Raw genomic sequence first — 17051 nt, 5'->3', positions numbered from 1 at the left:
TCATTCTGCATCACTTCTGGGCTTGGAATGCCAAGTGTGAGAGTGCCTGGCTCAGCCTGCTCTGGGCATTGGGATTGTGAACTAGCTTGTCTACCTGCTAACATCTGCTGTAGAAACCTTCCAGCAAATGTGCAGACCCCATCCAAAGGGCAGAGCCCAACATGGCTTATAGAAAGACTCAGCTTCTACAGCCAGTTTCTCAAGTATCGGTGGGAACCAAAATGGAAACATGCATTCAGATCAGAGGTGAAAGGTCAAAGGGCAGTGGCTTAAAAGTTGGAAGGACGTTGGTAGGAGAAGTTTTATAAATTATTAAAGAGAAACTTCCCGTATAAAATGTTAAGGCAGGAGTAAATGACTGAGTAGGCAAGAGAGAGAGAGAGAGAGAGAGAGAGAGAGAGAGAGAGAGAGAGAGAGAGAGAGAGAAGGAGGAGGAGGAGGAGGAGGAGGAGGAGGAGGAGGAGGAGGAGGAGGAGGAGGAGGAGAGAAAGAAAGATAGAAAGAAAGAAAGGAAGGAAGGAAGGAAGGAAGGAAGGAAGGAAGGAAGGAAGGAAGGAAGAAAACAAAAGGAAAAAAATAAGCTTGTCGGGGCTAGGGAGATTTTGCAGAACCATGCCCTATATTATTGGAGTGTTTTCTAAATTTTCCCCCAAATGATGTTTCCTACTAGAAAAGCAAGCACTTTGCTGTTGACCCTATCTTATAAGACACACTACCTTCAAAAGATTTAGACATAATGAGACCCCATTCTTTTTTGTTGTTGTTGTTTTTGTTTTTCGAGACAGGGTTTCTCTGTGTAGCTCTGGCTTTCCTGGAACTCAGTTTGTAGACCAGGCTGGTCTTGAACTCAGAAATCCGCCTGCCTCTGCCTCCCAAGTGCTGGGATTAAAGGTGTGTGCCACCACCGCCCAGCCGAGACCCCATTCTTGACTCATGAATTTTCCAGATGCTTATTAGTGTAGGTAGTTGTAAAAAGTATGAGGAATTGATGAGATATGGAGGTTCAATATTATTTTTCACATTTTATTCAGAAGACATCAAAATGTCAAGGTAAGAAAGCAATGAAAAAGGTGGGTAGGAAACAAGGATTTTTGGTTATGAGACTGGAAGCTGAAGACCAATCGAGAAGGTAGAGTCCTTTGGATCTCATGCTCTCTCTCAGAGATAAAAGCTGAGGTCCAGAGAGCAGACCTGACTATGGCCGGATTACCTATGGTAACTGATAATGTGATCAGATAGTGCACTGGCAAAATGTGGAAACTAAAGTGAGAAAAATGCTATTAAATGTTTATTTGTTTAAAGGTACCATGTAAGCATTATGGGAAAACAATATATTCAGATGTCTTTATACAACTTCAACTTAAAATTGCTTTTGCTCACAAACACGTGTGAGGCAATGCAAGGAAAGCCATACTGTTTGAAGGGTTTAGAAACACTGGGCTTTTGATGAGATATAGTCTCATGCACGCTGGCCTTGATTTCATCAAGCAGCCAAGGATGATCTTGAACTACTATTCCTCCTGCTTCTGTTTATTGAGTTCTAGGATTATGGGCATAAGCTGCCATGATCCATTTATCCAGTGTTGAGTACTGAAGCCAGGAACCCAAGGCTTTGTGCTTACTAAACAAGCATTCTACAAAGTTGCATGCTCTACCCTTGAATTTCCCTTTCCAGATAAATAATAGCAATACCCCTTTCCGTAAACAGACAAAAACCCCCAAACAAACAAGCAACCCTCCCCCAAAACAAGCAAAAACCTCTCAAACCAAAAATTATCTGTAATTCAGCATTAAAATTGCATCCTATACAGAGGGATAAGGAAACAAGGAAGAGAAAATAGGTCAGCCTTGGTAGAGAGAGTTGCTATTCATCGTATCTTTTTCTGATCCTTTATCCTCATTATGGAAGCAGCCTCACTCCTGCCCTTCTAAGCCTCTGGAACCATCGGAGCTCCTTCATCTGGGGAGATCCCTCTGTGGCTCTACCCCATCATAGCAGAAAGCATCACTTTTCTCAGGCGTCCTTTGGGTTAAGAATACTTCAGTCCTTCTAATCTCACTTCTTCTTCTATGTCTTTCCTTTCTGGCCCAGGAGTCTTTTGTATCTCCTAGCTGTTGTGTGTTGCAAGTAGAGACTCCCCACCATCTGATATGAATGTCTTTCTCTTGGCCACTTCAGTCACCACTTTCCTCTTAAGCCAGAAGGCTACATAACACTCCATTCACTGTCCCCTATACATGACTGGTTTCTGGCTCTAGTGGCTTTGGTCTTCTAATGTCTGACAGTCTATCCAGTGGCACTTTCATCACAACTCCTGACCATCCAGTCAGTAATCTCCGGACTGTCTTCTGTGTCTCTTCATGCACGAAGTTGTTTGTTGGTACAGTTTGAAAATCACCCACCTTTCTTCCAGTTTCTCTGTGGATTTGAATATTTGGTTTATTTTCCTTACAGCAGTAGGGAACAATCTAGAATAGGTATGCTTCCTATAACACTGAGAGGCAGGCAATTGAAAGCAGACCCTGCCAGATAGTGTTCTTGCCTACAGCTAGCTTCTACGTTACAAGTATATACTGGGCTTTGCATGTTTCTTCCATATTGCTAGAAGCACATTTCTCTATTCCTTAGTTTTATCAGCTCTTAGACAATTCCCAATTGGTGAATAGATGGGATCTGTGGGAGAAATTTCAGAGTCAAAAGAAAAAAATGGCATCTAAATCTCTCTACTGAGAAAGAACATTTTGCTTTAGTAGGTGTGTTTGTGCCCCCAATTCCTTTCGAGGAAACTGAAAGTGAAGTAACACACACACACACACACACACACACAGCAGAATCAATACAAAGGCACAGAGTAGAAACAGTATGGAAATGTCTGTTGGAAATTGCTTGATGTAATCCTAGAGGTAGCGTTCAGAGAGAAATGAATACATGAATGAATGAATGAATGAATGAATGAATGAACATTACAAGACACAAAGAACGGAAAATGGTAAAGGCTTGCTGGGTGGATGTAAGCAGGAATTTCAGCAGCTTATACTGACCCACCAGACATAACTTGCCTTAGCTCTTTTCCCACTGAAAAATCTAGAAGTTCATTCCTGCCACTGTTAAGTAACTCTTGAATTCCTCACAGTGCTCTCTACTATTCTTTAGAGAAGGGAAAAGTAGAACAACTCAGAACTCATGTTGTACTATTCTTCCCCACTGAAAACTCTTTTGTGACAGCGTAATAAAAAGAAATCATTTCTGTTTTTACAGGAACAGAAACAACACAGGATAAGCTGTGTCCATGAGCAGAGAGGCCAGTCCCATTGCACTGATGGTGATCTACAATTAGCCATCAGCCATCCTCCTTGTCCTGGGTCATGATTCATCACTGTCTAGGTTTGTGCAACCAGAGCCAGCTGGCACTCATGCCATCTTATATTCCTTCCCGTGCCCACTTAGGGATGCATAGAGGGAGCCCATAATGTGGTTGTCACACAAACAGATGGTGTGACTGAGCCAGACTGAGCACTGGTGGAAGAGGTGAAGCTGTCACTGTGACAGAGGCAATTATGGATGAGGGATGACAATAAAGTGTAGGGAGAGCACAGGCCAGGGACTTTTTCCAGGCCTTCTTCTCTCAGAACAACAGTCTAATACGAGAACGCGTATAGCACGAAAATAGTGCCACAAGGATTTGAGAGGCAGATGCCAGCAGAACTAGAAACCCAGCCTCCAGTGGTTGATAGTGTAGTGTTTCTCCCCAAATCTCTGCTGATTAAAGATAATGTCACACAAATTGGAACAAGGAAGTCAAAGCCAAACAAGTAAACATAAAATTTAGAGTAATTGTAGATCATTGATTTCTGATGTGATACAAGCTGGGGCATCAGGGCTCCAGGTAGTAGTGAAGTGTGTGTGTGTGTGTGTGTGTGTGTGTGTGTGTGTGTGTGTGTGTGTTTGTGTGTGTGCCCATGCGCACCAGGGAGCCTTCATCTGCTGTAGCCACCTTCCCAAGTTTTAGGAGAAGCTGGGGATCCAGAGGCACAGAATTCCACCACAACCCTATTTGGGAAAAATACATATTTCAATTTCTTTATTTTTATTTTGTTTTTTATTAGGTATTTATTTCATTTACATTTCCAATGCTATCCCAAAAGTCCCCCACCAACTCCCCCACCCACCCACTCCCACTTCTTGGCCCTGGTGTTCCCCTGTACTGAGGCAGATAAAGTTTGCACGACCAATGGGCCTCTCTTTCCACTGATGGCCGACTAGGTCATCTTCTGATACATTTGCAGCTAGAGACACGAGCTCTGGGGGTACTGTGTAGTTCATATTGTTGTTCCACCTATAGGGTTGCAGATCCCTTTAGCTCCTTGGGTACTTTCTTGAGCTCCTCCATTGGGGGCCCTGTGATCCATCCAATAGTTGACTGTGAGCATCCACTTCAGTGTTTGCTAGGACCCGGCATAGTCTCACAAGAGGCAGCTATATCTGGGTCCTTTTGATAAACACATGAAACTCAAGAAGAATGAAGACCAAAGTGTGGACACTTTGTCCCTTCTTAAAATTGGAAACAAAACACCCATGGAAGGAGTTACAGAGACATGGTTTGAAGCTGAGACGAAAGGATGGACCATCTAGAGACTGCCATATCCGGGGATCCATCCCATAATCAGCCTCCAAATGCTGACACCATTGCATACTCTAGCAAGATTTTGCTGAAAGGACCCTGATATAGTTGTCTCTTGTGAGGCTATGCCGGGGCCTAGCAAACACAGAAATGGATACTCACAGTCAGCTATTGGATGGATCAGAGGGCCCCCAATGGAGGAGCTAGAGAAAGTACCCAAGGAGCTAAAGGGATCTGCAACCCTATAGGTGGAACAACATTATGAACTAACCAGTACCCCCTGACACCATTTCATACACTAGCAAGATTTTGCTGAAAGGACCCACATATTTCAATTTCTAATGATGCTTTTGGTTTTAACTTGGTAATGGACTACTAATGATAGCAAACTGACAGCTCTTACAGGGAACTGCCTCTGAGCTCAGTTTTAGACATGCTTACCTACCACTGTTTTCTTTTACAAAAGAAGTGCCTTATCTTTCATAAAATAAAGTATAGGAAGTTGGAACAGAAGAAGAAAGAAAATTATTGCACCAATAGTAAAATAGAGATAGGAATTACACCTCTGAATGCAGACTGTCTAACACAGTCTTTTCATAAGAAAATTCTGGATACATAAAATGAGATGATAAAGCAATTGCTACTGTCAAGTAGAAATCCAGACAGGAGTTCTTCCTTTGGATTCCTATGAAATGGTTGATGCATGTAAGTGCATGTAAGTAAAATTAACAAAAGTGAGAGTGTGAAATAGAATGAAGAAGGTGGGCACTCCAGTTCTGTGCAGTTTGACTCTGACAGCAACGATGCTGAGAAAGGCTAAGAGTGTGGACTCATTACTGTTACTAGAATCTAAGTTCTTATGTCTCTGTTTCTTTATTTATAAAATGAGTTACTAATATGGTGGTCCCCATTTCTTTAAGTTATCACGAGGATTAAATGAGGAGTGTGCATCATGTCCTGAGAAAAGACTGCTTCCTAGAATCATGAGTGGAATACATGTGTTTCAGTGTTTCTCCATAACTATAGTTTCTCTCAGTTTAGCTTTTCAGAAACATTGGGTAGCAAGGACTTGGAGGACATCTTTAAGCAACCCTCTAGCTATTTAAATGCAGGCCTGCATTTTTTGAAGTAGCAGGGAATTGAGCTGTAGTTGAGAAAGACATCCCGTAGTAATATCTGAGGAACCTGATCTTGCATATTTGAATTCACCACCCTATCTTTAAGAATTACCAAGGAATATCTATAGGTAAGAACACGATGGGAACAAAACTGCTACTATTCCAGTAATAATAACTTTCAACCACATGCAGACATTGAGAATATTCAAGTATTAACAAAACTGTGAGAGCAGGTTGGGTCTATGGACTGTGGTGGCTTTCTGTAGATAACAGAGCTTATAAAAGTAAGTCACAACAAAGACGATGATATGCAATCATCAACCAGGTAACATGATGGCATAACTTTAAATGCACCATATTTATGACACACCCACACTGGGAGTTATCCTCACATAGAAAAGGAGGGACTTTCCCTAGCTCTCAGAAGTGGTGAATGGTAGAGCCTGCAGGAGCTGTCCCTCCAGTGCTCTTTAACTCTTTATACTTAACCCTTGTAATTAGCAAAAGGAGATGACACATGTAATATACTTAGCACAATGCCCTGGACTTGGTAAACATTCAGTTCCCTCTCTTGCTTTTGTTTTCCTGTACACAATTTCAGCGTGAGAATCAAGGTTGATTCCATTTTCCTTTCTTAGCCTTTAAAATACTGAATTCCCTCTCCTGGCACTGCTTTCAATGGCTTTTTTTTCTTCCTTTCCCTCAACCTGACTCCTAAATGATGGTGCCCTCCAAAGCTCTGTCCTTCACACCCTCCTAATTATCTTTCCCTTCTTTCTCATTTAGAGGTTCATTTCTTTCCACCACATCCATTTTCACACTAACTCCAAATTCCTCTAGTCGCTGTTATTTCCTGTTTGTTTTAGCCTTCTCAGCAGCATAGTCTTCATAGATGCTGCAGATGCTGAAGCTGGAAACAGCATTTTCTTCCCTTTTGTATTCTCTCTCTTACTACCGTCCATCACCATGGTCTCAATCTTATAGGAATGTCAGTAGAATCTTTGGATCCTCCTTCCTTCAATTCATGCCCTATCCAGCCAGTAGCTAACTCTTATGATTTCAAGGTCCACTTGTATTCATCCAACTTTCTTTCATCACTGGGAGCTGCCTTATTCATGACTCATGTGATCTTATCTATATCACTGAAATTTGTTCTGTCTGCTCATCTTTGGAATTTCAGGACCTCTATTCCATCATTGACTCTGCTGTTAAAGAGTTAACATCCTACCCTGCCTAATCATCAGGCCTAGCCCTGAGAGGTGGAGACAAGGATTTTACCATGAGTTCAAGGCCAGCTTGGCCTACAGTGAGTTTGAGGTATTGCTTGGCTACAGAGGGAGGCCTTGTCTTAATAAATACATTTGCATATAATTACCCTGAATGGGTGGACAATGTCATTCCCTGAAGACATTGGTTATTAAAGGAAACATGAAGTGCAAGACCTGGGCTATCTCTCTATGAGTTAGGGTCAAGGAGACACCACAGGTCTACAAACAACATGGGATATTGGTTAGTCAGTGTAACTATGTGTTAAGACTCTATTGTGGAAGATATCTCATACATTGGCCCTGGGACACAGAGGAATCAATCTCAAATTGATTGGGCAATTTTATCCCTGCCAAAGGAGGAAAGACATCAATGAAGAGCTAGTAGCAATTGGTAGCTGTTGGGAGAGGATGACTAGTTCTTTTTGGAGGATGCAGCCACTGGGAGGATTCTAATGTTCCAGTGAATCAGAAAATTTATAAAGAGAGACATACAGAGTCTCTCTCTCTGACCCACCACCCATGTAAACATAAAAGCAATGACTGCTTACAAGCCACCATGAGACAATGGACTTGATATTAGACTTTGCAGCCTTCAAAATCAGATGAAATAGTTGTTGCTTTTATTATTATTATTATTAATTAGGTATTTTCTTCATTTACATTTCCAATGCTATCCCAAAAGTCCCCCATACCCTCCCCTACCCACCCACTCCCACTTCTTAACCCTCGAGTTCCCCTGTACTGAGGCATATAATGTTTGCAAGACCAATGGGCCTTTCTTCCCAATGATGGCTGACTAGGCCATCTTCTGATACATATGCAGCTAGAGATACGAGCTCCAGGGGGTACTGGATAGTTCATATTGTTGTTTCACCTATAGGGTTGCAGATCCCTTTAGCTCCTTTCTCTAGTTCCTCCATTGGGGGCCCTGTGATCCATCCAATAGCTGACTGTGAACATCCACTTCTGTGTTTGCTAGGCCCCGGCATAGCCTCACAAGAGACAGCTATATCAGGGTCCTTTCAGCAAAATCTTGCTAGTGTATGCAATGGTGTCAGCATTTGGAGGCTGATTATGGGATGGATCCCCGGATATGGCAGTCTCTAGATGGTCCATCCTTTCCTCTCAGCTCCAAACTTTGTCTCTGTAACTCCTTCCATGGATGTTTTGTTCCCAATTTTAAGAAGGGACAAAGTGTCCACACTTTGGTCTTCATTCTTCTTGAGTTTCATGTGTTTTGCAAATTGTATCTTATATCTTGGGTATTCTAAGTTTCTGGGGTAATATCCACTTATCAGTGAGTACATATCATGTGAGTTCTTTTGTGATTGGGTTACCTCACTCAGGATAGTTGTTGCTTTTTATAAAGTAATATGTTGTACAATTTGAGATAATACATGGCCATTTAGATAAAATAAGCAATTTTATCTGCAGCAAACACACTGGATTTTGCCCTTCACATGGGTTTGGTGAATGAGAATCCCCCCAAAACACAAGTATGGTCTCTGCCAACAAGGGTGATGAGCCATCCCTCATTTCATGGAGTAAACATACTGTATCTCTCAATCCAGGATCATTTCTTTTCCTACATGGACACCGCTTAAATAACAAGTGCAGGACTGGAGTGTTTAAAAGCACTCTTCCGGAAGACCTGAAGTCAGTTCCCAGCATCCACTTCAGGTGACACATGATAACTGGTAGCTTGAACTCCAAGGGCTCAGGTGCCCTTTCTAGCTTGTGAGGGCACATGAACACACATGTGATCATACATTCACTCAGACACACAGACACATGAATAACAGTAATTATTTTAAATAGACCAAATGCAAAGACTACCTATGTATCTTTAGTCAGCTAGATATTTTCTCTACTCTATCAGATTGCTCACTTACTGTGAATTGCATGAAGAAACACAGAGTTTTAATATCCAGTTTTACAGTTACATCGGGGGAGATAAACATGGGGAAGAAATTAAAATTAAGTGGGTCACATAGTTTTTCTCTTGGTATTCTGATACTAGTGTTTTTGTTTTTTGTTTTTTAATTTAATCAAATGCGTGGATGCGTAGAAGGGGTGCTGGATGTACAGTGCTACAGAACTGGCAGGAGTAGCTTTCATCTGAGAAAGCAGCGTGGAAATCGAAAAGAGCGCTGACATTTGGGAATACTCATCCTATATTAAAGTAAGGTCCAAGAGCAAGGACAGGGCAGTGAATAATTCAGGGCCTGTGCAGGCTGCCGTCTGAGATGCTCAGGGACCATGCCTGCCCTATGGGAATCCTCAGAACTGAGAAAGGGCAGAGCTCAGCATGCATTACATGCATGGGAAAGTGTGAGCAATGAGAGCTGGCAGAAAGAGTGGTCTTGGAAAAGACAATTCGAGATGATGAATGCTCATTTCACCTCTTTTGGTAAAGGTGGGTGCGCTGGTTTGAATGAGAATGGCCTCCACAGGATCATATATTTTAATGCTCAGTCATCAGTCAGTAGACTGCTTGGGAAAGATTAGGAGGTATGGCCTTGGAGGAGGTGTGCATGGAGTGGGCTTTGAGGTTTCAAAAGTGCATACCAGGTCTAGTGTCTCTGTGCCTTTCTGTCTGTCTGTTTCTCTCTGTGTCTGTCTGTCTGTCTGTCTCTCTCTCTTTCTCTCTCTCTGTCTTTGTCTCTCTCTGTCTCTGTGTCTCTCTATCTCCTCCCTCCCTCCCTCCCTCCCTCCCTCTGTCTGTCTCTGCTGCTGCTGCTACTGCTGTAGGGGAGAAACTCCAGTGGTATTGATAAACAGGTCAGTCTAGCTGAGCTCCTCTGATGGACTGAAAATGCCAGATTTTCTTGCTACATCGACTCTTTCTTTTTTTTTTTTCCTTTCCATTTTTTATTACGTATTTAGCTCATTTACATTTCCAATGCTATACCAAAAGTCCCCCATACCCACCCACCCCCACTCCCCTACCCGCCCACTCCCCCTTTTTGGCCCTGGCGTTCCCCTGTTCTGGGGCATATAAAGTTTGTGTGTCCAATGGGCCTCTCTTTCCAGTGATGGCCGACTAGGCCATCTTTTGATACATATGCAGCTAGAGTCAAGAGCTCCGGGGTACTGGTTAGTTCATAATGTTGATCCACCTATAGGGTTGCAGATCCCTTTAGCTCCTTGAGTACTTTCTCTAGCTCCTCCATTGGGAGCCCTGTGATCCATCCATTAGCTGACTGTGGGCATCCACTTCTGTGTTTGCTAGGCCCCGGCATAGTCTCACAAGAGACAGCTACATCTGGGTCCTTTCCATAAAATCTTGCTAGTGTATGCAATGGTGTCAGCGTTTGGATGCTGATTATGGGGTGGATCCCTGGATAAGGCAGTCTCTACATGGTCCACCCTTTAATCTCAGCTCCAAACTTTGTCTCTGTAACTCCTTCCAAGGGTGTTTTGTTCCCACTTCTAAGGAGGGGCATAGTGTCCACACTTCAGTCTTCATTTTTCTTGAGTTTCATGTGTTTAGGAAATTGTATCTTATATCTTGGGTATCCTAGGTTTTGGGCTAATATCCACTTATCAGTGAGTACATATTGTGTGAGTTCCTTTGTGAATGTGTTACCTCACTCAGGATGATGCCCTCCAGGTCCATCCATTTGGCTAGGAATTTCATAAATTCATTCTTTTTAATAGCTGAGTAGTACTCCATTGTGTAGATGTACCACATTTTCTGTATCCATTCCTCTGTTGAGGGGCATCTGGGTTCTTTCCAGCTTCTGGCTATTATAAATAAGACTGCTATGAACATAGTGGAGCATGTGTCCTTCTTACCAGTTGGGGCATCTTCTGGATATATGCCCAGGAGAGGTATTGCTGGATCCTCCGGTAGTACTATGTCCAATTTTCTGAGGAACCGCCAGACGGATTTCCAGAGTGGTTGTACAAGCCTGCAATCCCACCAACAATGGAGGAGTGTTCCTCTTTCTCCACATCCTCGCCAGCATCTGCTGTCACCTGAATTTTTGATCTTAGACATTCTGACTGGTGTGAGGTGGAATCTTAGGGTTGTTTTGATTTGCATTTCCCTGATGATTAAGGATGTTGAACATTTTTTCAGGTGCTTCTCTGCCATTCGGTATTCCTCAGGTGAGAATTCTTTGTTCAGTTCTGAGCCCCATTTTTTAATGGGGTTGTTTGATTTTCTGAAGTCCACCTTCTTGAGTTCTTTATATATGTTGGATATTAGTCCCCTATCTGATTTAGGATAGGTAAAGATCCTTTCCCAATCTGTTGGTGGTCTCTTTGTCTTATTGACAGTGTCTTTTGCCTTGCAGAAACTTTGGAGTTTCATTAGGTCCCATTTGTCAATTCTCGATCTTACAGCACAAGCCATTGCTGTTCTGTTCATGAATTTTTCCCCTGTGCCCATATCTTCAAGGCTTTTCCCCACTTTCTCCTCTATAAGTTTCAGTGTCTCTGGTTTTATGTGAAGTTCTTTGATCCATTTAGATTTGACCTTAGTACAAGGAGATAAGTATGGATCGATTCGCATTCTTCTACATGATAACAACCAGTTGTGCCAGCACCATTTGTTGAAAATGCTGTCTTTCTTCCACTGGATGGTTTTAGCTCCCTTGTTGAAGATCAAGTGACCATAGGTGTGTGGGTTCATTTCTGGGTCTTCAATTCTATTCCATTGGTCTACTTGTCTGTCTCTATACCAGTACCATGCAGTTTTTACCACAATTGCTCTGTAGTAAAGCTTTAGGTCCGGCATGGTGATTCCACCAGAGGTTCTTTTATCCTTGAGAAGAGTTTTTGCTATCCTAGGTTTTTTGTTATTCCAGATGAATTTGCAAATTGCTCCTTCTAATTCATTGAAGAATTGAGTTGGAATTTTGATGGGGATTGCATTGAATCTGTAGATTGCTTTTGGCAAGATAGCCATTTTTACAATATTGATCCTGCCAATCCATGAGCATGGGAGATCTTTCCATCTTCTGAGATCTTCTTTAATTTCTTTCTTCAGAGACTTGAAGTTTTTATCATACAGATCTTTCACTTCCTTAGTTAGAGTCACGCCAAGATATTTTATATTATTTGTGACTATTGAGAAGGGTGTTGTTTCCCTAATTTCTTTCTCAGCCTGTTTATTCTTTGTGTAGAGAAAGGCCATTGACTTGTTTGAGTTAATTTTATATCCAGCTACTTCACCGAAGCTGTTTATCAGGTTTAGGAGTTCTCTGGTAGAATTTTTAGGGTCACTTATATATACTATCATATCATCTGCAAAAAGTGAAATTTTGACTTCCTCCTTTCCAATTTGTATCCCCTTGATCTCCTTTTGTTGTCGAATTGCTCTGGCTAATATTTCAAGTACTATGTTGAAAAGGTAGGGAGAAAGTGGGCAGCCTTGTCTAGTCCCTGATTTTAGTGGGATTGCTTCCAGCTTCTCTCCATTTACTTTGATGTTGGCTACTGGTTTGCTGTAGATTGCTTTTATCATGTTTAAGTATGGGCCTTGAATTCCTGATCTTTCCAGAACTTTTATCATGAATGGGTGTTGGATCTTGTCAAATGCTTTTTCTGCATCCAACGAGATGATCATGTGGTTTTTGTCTTTGAGTTTGTTTATATAGTGGATTACATTGATGGATTTTCGTATATTAAACCATCCCTTCATTCCTGGAATAAAACCTACTTGGTCAGGATGGATGATTGCTTTAATGTGATCTTGGATTCGGTTAGCGAGAATTTTATTGAGGATTTTTGCATCGATATTCATAAGAGAAATTGGTCTGAAGTTCTCTATCTTTGTTGGATCTTTCTGTGGTTTAGGTATCAGAGTAATAGTGGCTTCATAAAATGAGTTGGGTAGAGTACTTTCTACTTCTATCTTGTGAAAAAGTTTGTGCAGAACTGGAATTAGATCTTCTTTGAAGGTCTGATAGAACTCTGCACTAAACCCGTCTGGTCCTGGGCTTTTTTTGGCTGGGAGACTATTTATAACTGCTTCTATTTCTTTAGGGGATATGGGACTGTTTAGAAGGTCAACTTGATCCTGATTCAACTTTGGTACCTGGTATCTGTCCAGAAATTTGTCCATTTCGTCCAGGTTTTCCAGTTTTGTTGAGTATAGCCTTTTGTAGAAGGATCTGATGGTGTTTTGGATTTCTTCAGGATCTGTTGTTATGTCTCCCTTTTCAGTTCTGATTTTGTTAATTAGGATTTTGTCTCTGTGCCCTCTAGTGAGTCTAGCTAAGGGTTTATCTATCTTGTTGATTTTCTCAAAGAACCAACTCCTCGTTTGGTTAATTCTTTGAATAGTTCTTCTTGTTTCCCCTTGGTTGATTTCACCCCTGAGTTTGATTATTTCCTGCCATCTACTCCTCTTGGGTGAATTTGCTTCCTTTTTTTCTAGAGCTTTTAGATGTGTTGTCAAGCTGCTAGTATGTGCTCTCTCCCGTTTCTTTATGGAGGCACTCAGAGCTATGAGTTTCCCTCTTAGAAATGCTTTCATTGTGTCCCAAAGGTTTGGGTACGTTGTGGCTTCATTTTCATTAAACTCTAAAAAGTCTTTAATTTCTTTCTTTATTCCTTCCTTGACCAAGGTATCATTGAGAAGAGTGTTGTTCAGTTTCCACGTGAGTGTTGGCTTTCTGTTATTTTTTTTGTTATTGAAGATCAGCCTTAGTGCATGGTGATCTGATAGGATACATGGGACAATTTCAATATTTTTGAATCTGTTGAGGCCTGTTTTGTGACCTATTATGTGGTCAATTTTGGAGAAGGTACCATGAGGTGCTGAGAAGAAGGTATATCCTTTTGTTTTAGGATAAAAGGTTCTGTAGATATCTGTCAGATCCATTTGTTTCATCACTTCTGTTAGTTTCAGTGTGTCCCTGTTTAGTTTCTGTTTCCATGATCTGTCCATTGGTGAAAGTGGTGTGTTGAAGTCTCCCACTATTATTGTGTGAGGTGCAATGTGTGCTTTGAGCTTTACTAAAGTTTCTTTAATGAATGTGGCTGCCCTTGTATTTGGCACATAGATATTCAGAATTGAGAGTTCCTCTTGGAGGATTTTACCTTTGATGAGAACAAAGTGCCCCTCCTTGTCTTTTTTGATGACTTTGGGTTGGAAGTCAATCTTATCAGATATTAGGATGGCTACTCCAGCTTGTTTCTTCATACCATTTGCTTGGAAAATTGTTTTCCAGCCTTTTATTCTGAGGTAGTGTCTATCTTTTTCTCTGAGATGTGTCTCCTGTAAACAGCAAAATGTTGGGTCTTGTTTGTGTAGCCAGTTTGTTAGTCTATGTCTTTTTATTGGGGAGTTGAGACCATTGATGTTAAGAGATATTAAGGAAAAGTAATTGTTGCTTCCTGTTATTTTTGTTGTTAAAGTTGGCATTCTGTTCTTGTGGCTGTCTTCTTTTAGGTTTGTTGAGGGATTACCTTCTTGTTTTTTCTAGGGCATTGTTCCCGTTCTTGTATTGGTTTTTTTCTGTTATTACCCTTTGAAGGGCTGGATTCGTGGAGAGATAATGTGAGAATTTGGTTTTGTCGTGGAATACTTTGGTTTCTCCATCTATGGTAATTGAGAGTTTGGCTGGGTATAGTAGCCTGGGCTGGAATTTGTGTTCTTTTAGTGTCTGTATAACATCTGTCCAGGCTCTTCTGGCTTTCATAGTCTCTGGTGAAAAATCTGGTGTAATTCTGATAGGCTTGCCTTTGTATGTTACTTGACCTTTTTCCCTTACCGCTTTTAGTATTCTATCTTTATTTAGTGCATTTGTTGTTCTGATTATTATGTGTCGGGAGGAATTTCTTTTCTGGTCCAGTCTATTTGGAGTTCTGTAGGCTTCTTGTATGTTCATAGGTATCTCTTTCTTTATATTTGGGAAGTTTTCTTCAATAATTTTGTTGAAGATGTTTGCTGGTCCTTTGAGTTGAAAATCTTCATTCTCATCCACTCCTATTATCCGTAGGTTTGGTCTTCTCATTGTGTCCTGGATTTCCTGGATATTTTGAGTTAGGATCTTTTTGCATTTTCCATTTTCTTTGATTGTTGTGCCGATGTTCTCTATGGAATCTTCTGCACCTGAGATTCTCTCTTCCATCTCTTGTATTCTGTTGCTGATGCTCAAATCTATGGTTCCAGATTTCTTTCCTAGGGTTTCTATCTCCAGTGTTGCCTCACTTTGAGTTTTCTTTATTGTTTCTACTTCCCTTTTTAGGTCTAGTATGGTTTTGTTCATTTCCATCACCTGTTTGTATGTTTTTTCCTCTTTTTCTGTAAGGACTTCTACCTGTTTGATTGTGTTTTCCTGTTTTTCTTTAAGGACTTGTAACTCTTTAGCAGTGTTCTCCTGTATTTCTTTAAGTGATTTATTAAAGTCCTTCTTGATGTCCTCTACCATCATCATGAGATATGCTTTTAAATCTAGGTCTAGGTTTTCGGGTGTGTTGGGGTGCCCTGGACTGGGCGAAGTGGGAGTACTGGGTTCTGATGATGGTGAGTGGTCTTGGTTCCTGTTAGTAGGATTCCTACGTTTACCTTTCGCCATCTGGTAATCTCTGGAGTTAGTAGTTATAGTTGACTCTGTTTAGAGATTGTTCTTCTGGTGATTCTGTTACCGTCTCTCAGCAGACCTGGGAGACAGATTCTCTCCTCTGAGTTTCAGTGCTCAGAGCACTCTCTGCTGGCAAGCTCTCTTACAGGGAAGGTTCGCAGATATCTTGTTTTTGGACCTCCTCCTGGTCGAAGAAGAAGGCCCAAAACAGGGCCTCTCTCAGAAGCTGTGTTGCTTTGGCAGTTCCCAGAAGCTGTCAGCTTCTGTGGTGCAGACTCTCACCTGTGCAGACTAAAATCCTAAGTTCCAGGGAGTCCTGGAACCAAGATGGTGATGCTGCTCCGCCCGTCCCAGAAGCTGTCCGGTTCTCTGGTGCACCCTCTAACCTGTTCAGACTAATTTCCTAGGTCCCGCGGAGTCCCGGAACCCAGATGGCGACCACTGCTGCTGAGGCTGAGGTCGCCTCCCAAGCCAGGCGGACACCTGTCCTCTGGTCCGGATGGTGGCCGGTTATCTGCGGCCCGCCCAGGCTGCTGCCTCAGCGGCTCTGTGCTTCTGCCCGTCCCAGAAGCTGTCCGGTTCTCTGGCGTACCCTCTAACCTGTTCAGACTAATTTCCTAAATTCTGCTGAGTCCCGGAACCAAGATGGCGACCGCTGCTGCTGAGGTCGCCTCCCAAGCCAGGCGGACACCTGTCCTCTGGTCCGGATGGTGGCCGGTTATCTGCGGCCCGCCCAGGCTGCTGCCTCAGCGGCTCTGTGCTTCCGCCCGTCCCAGAAGCTGTCCGGTTCTCTGGTGCACCCTCTAACCTGTTCAGACTAATTTCCTAAGTTCTGCTGAGTCCCGGAACCCAGATGGCGACCGCTGCTGCTGAGGCTCTACATCGACTCTTTCATTTTGCAGGGCTTGCATTTGTCTTCCCTCTGCAGAAGTTGCTGGGCAGAGGTCTCTGCTTATCACGCAATATCTATTGCTTCCTTAACGAGCAGTATCTATTTGGTTGGAAATGATTTGCTTTTATTTCTAGTCTTGATTTGTGACTTTAAAATTGACTATAATTCCAGAGATTCTGACTGACGTAAGGTAAGCAGAGTAACAATCCTAACTAATGATTCTTTTTACTCTAAATGAAAGAAATTTGACTTGGGGCCCAGGAGACAGCACAATCAGTGACACACTTGCCATGAAGAATGAAGACCAGAGGTAAACCACGAGAACCCATGTAAAAATGTTAATCATGAGGCTGGAGAGATGGCTCAACCTTTAAGATGTCCTACTGCTCTTGCATAGAACCTGTGCTCAGTTCCCAGCCCCCACATAGTAGCTCACATACATTTGTAACTCTAGTTCCAGGGCACGCCTTCTTCTGGTCTTGACAGGCACTGCCCATATGTAGTGCACATACACACATGTACGCAAACTATGCATACATATAAAATTAGAGATAAATAAATAAATACCAGGGCTACTGGCACGGGTTTGTAACCCCAGTCTGAGGAGACTC

At 42.1% G+C, this 17051-nt stretch overlaps 1 protein-coding gene across 4 annotated transcripts in view; it reads right to left on the bottom strand.

Moving 5' to 3' along the window:
* Plppr1 (phospholipid phosphatase related 1) overlaps positions 1-17051 on the bottom strand; it is a 280800-nt gene that overhangs the window by 58079 nt on the left and 205670 nt on the right. The gene's annotated exons all lie outside the window — the stretch shown is intronic.

The sequence above is a fragment of the Mus musculus genome, chromosome 4 (assembly GCF_000001635.26).
Source record: "Mus musculus strain C57BL/6J chromosome 4, GRCm38.p6 C57BL/6J".
NCBI lineage: Eukaryota > Metazoa > Chordata > Mammalia > Rodentia > Muridae > Mus > Mus musculus.
This window is presented reverse-complemented; position numbering and strand designations above follow the sequence as displayed.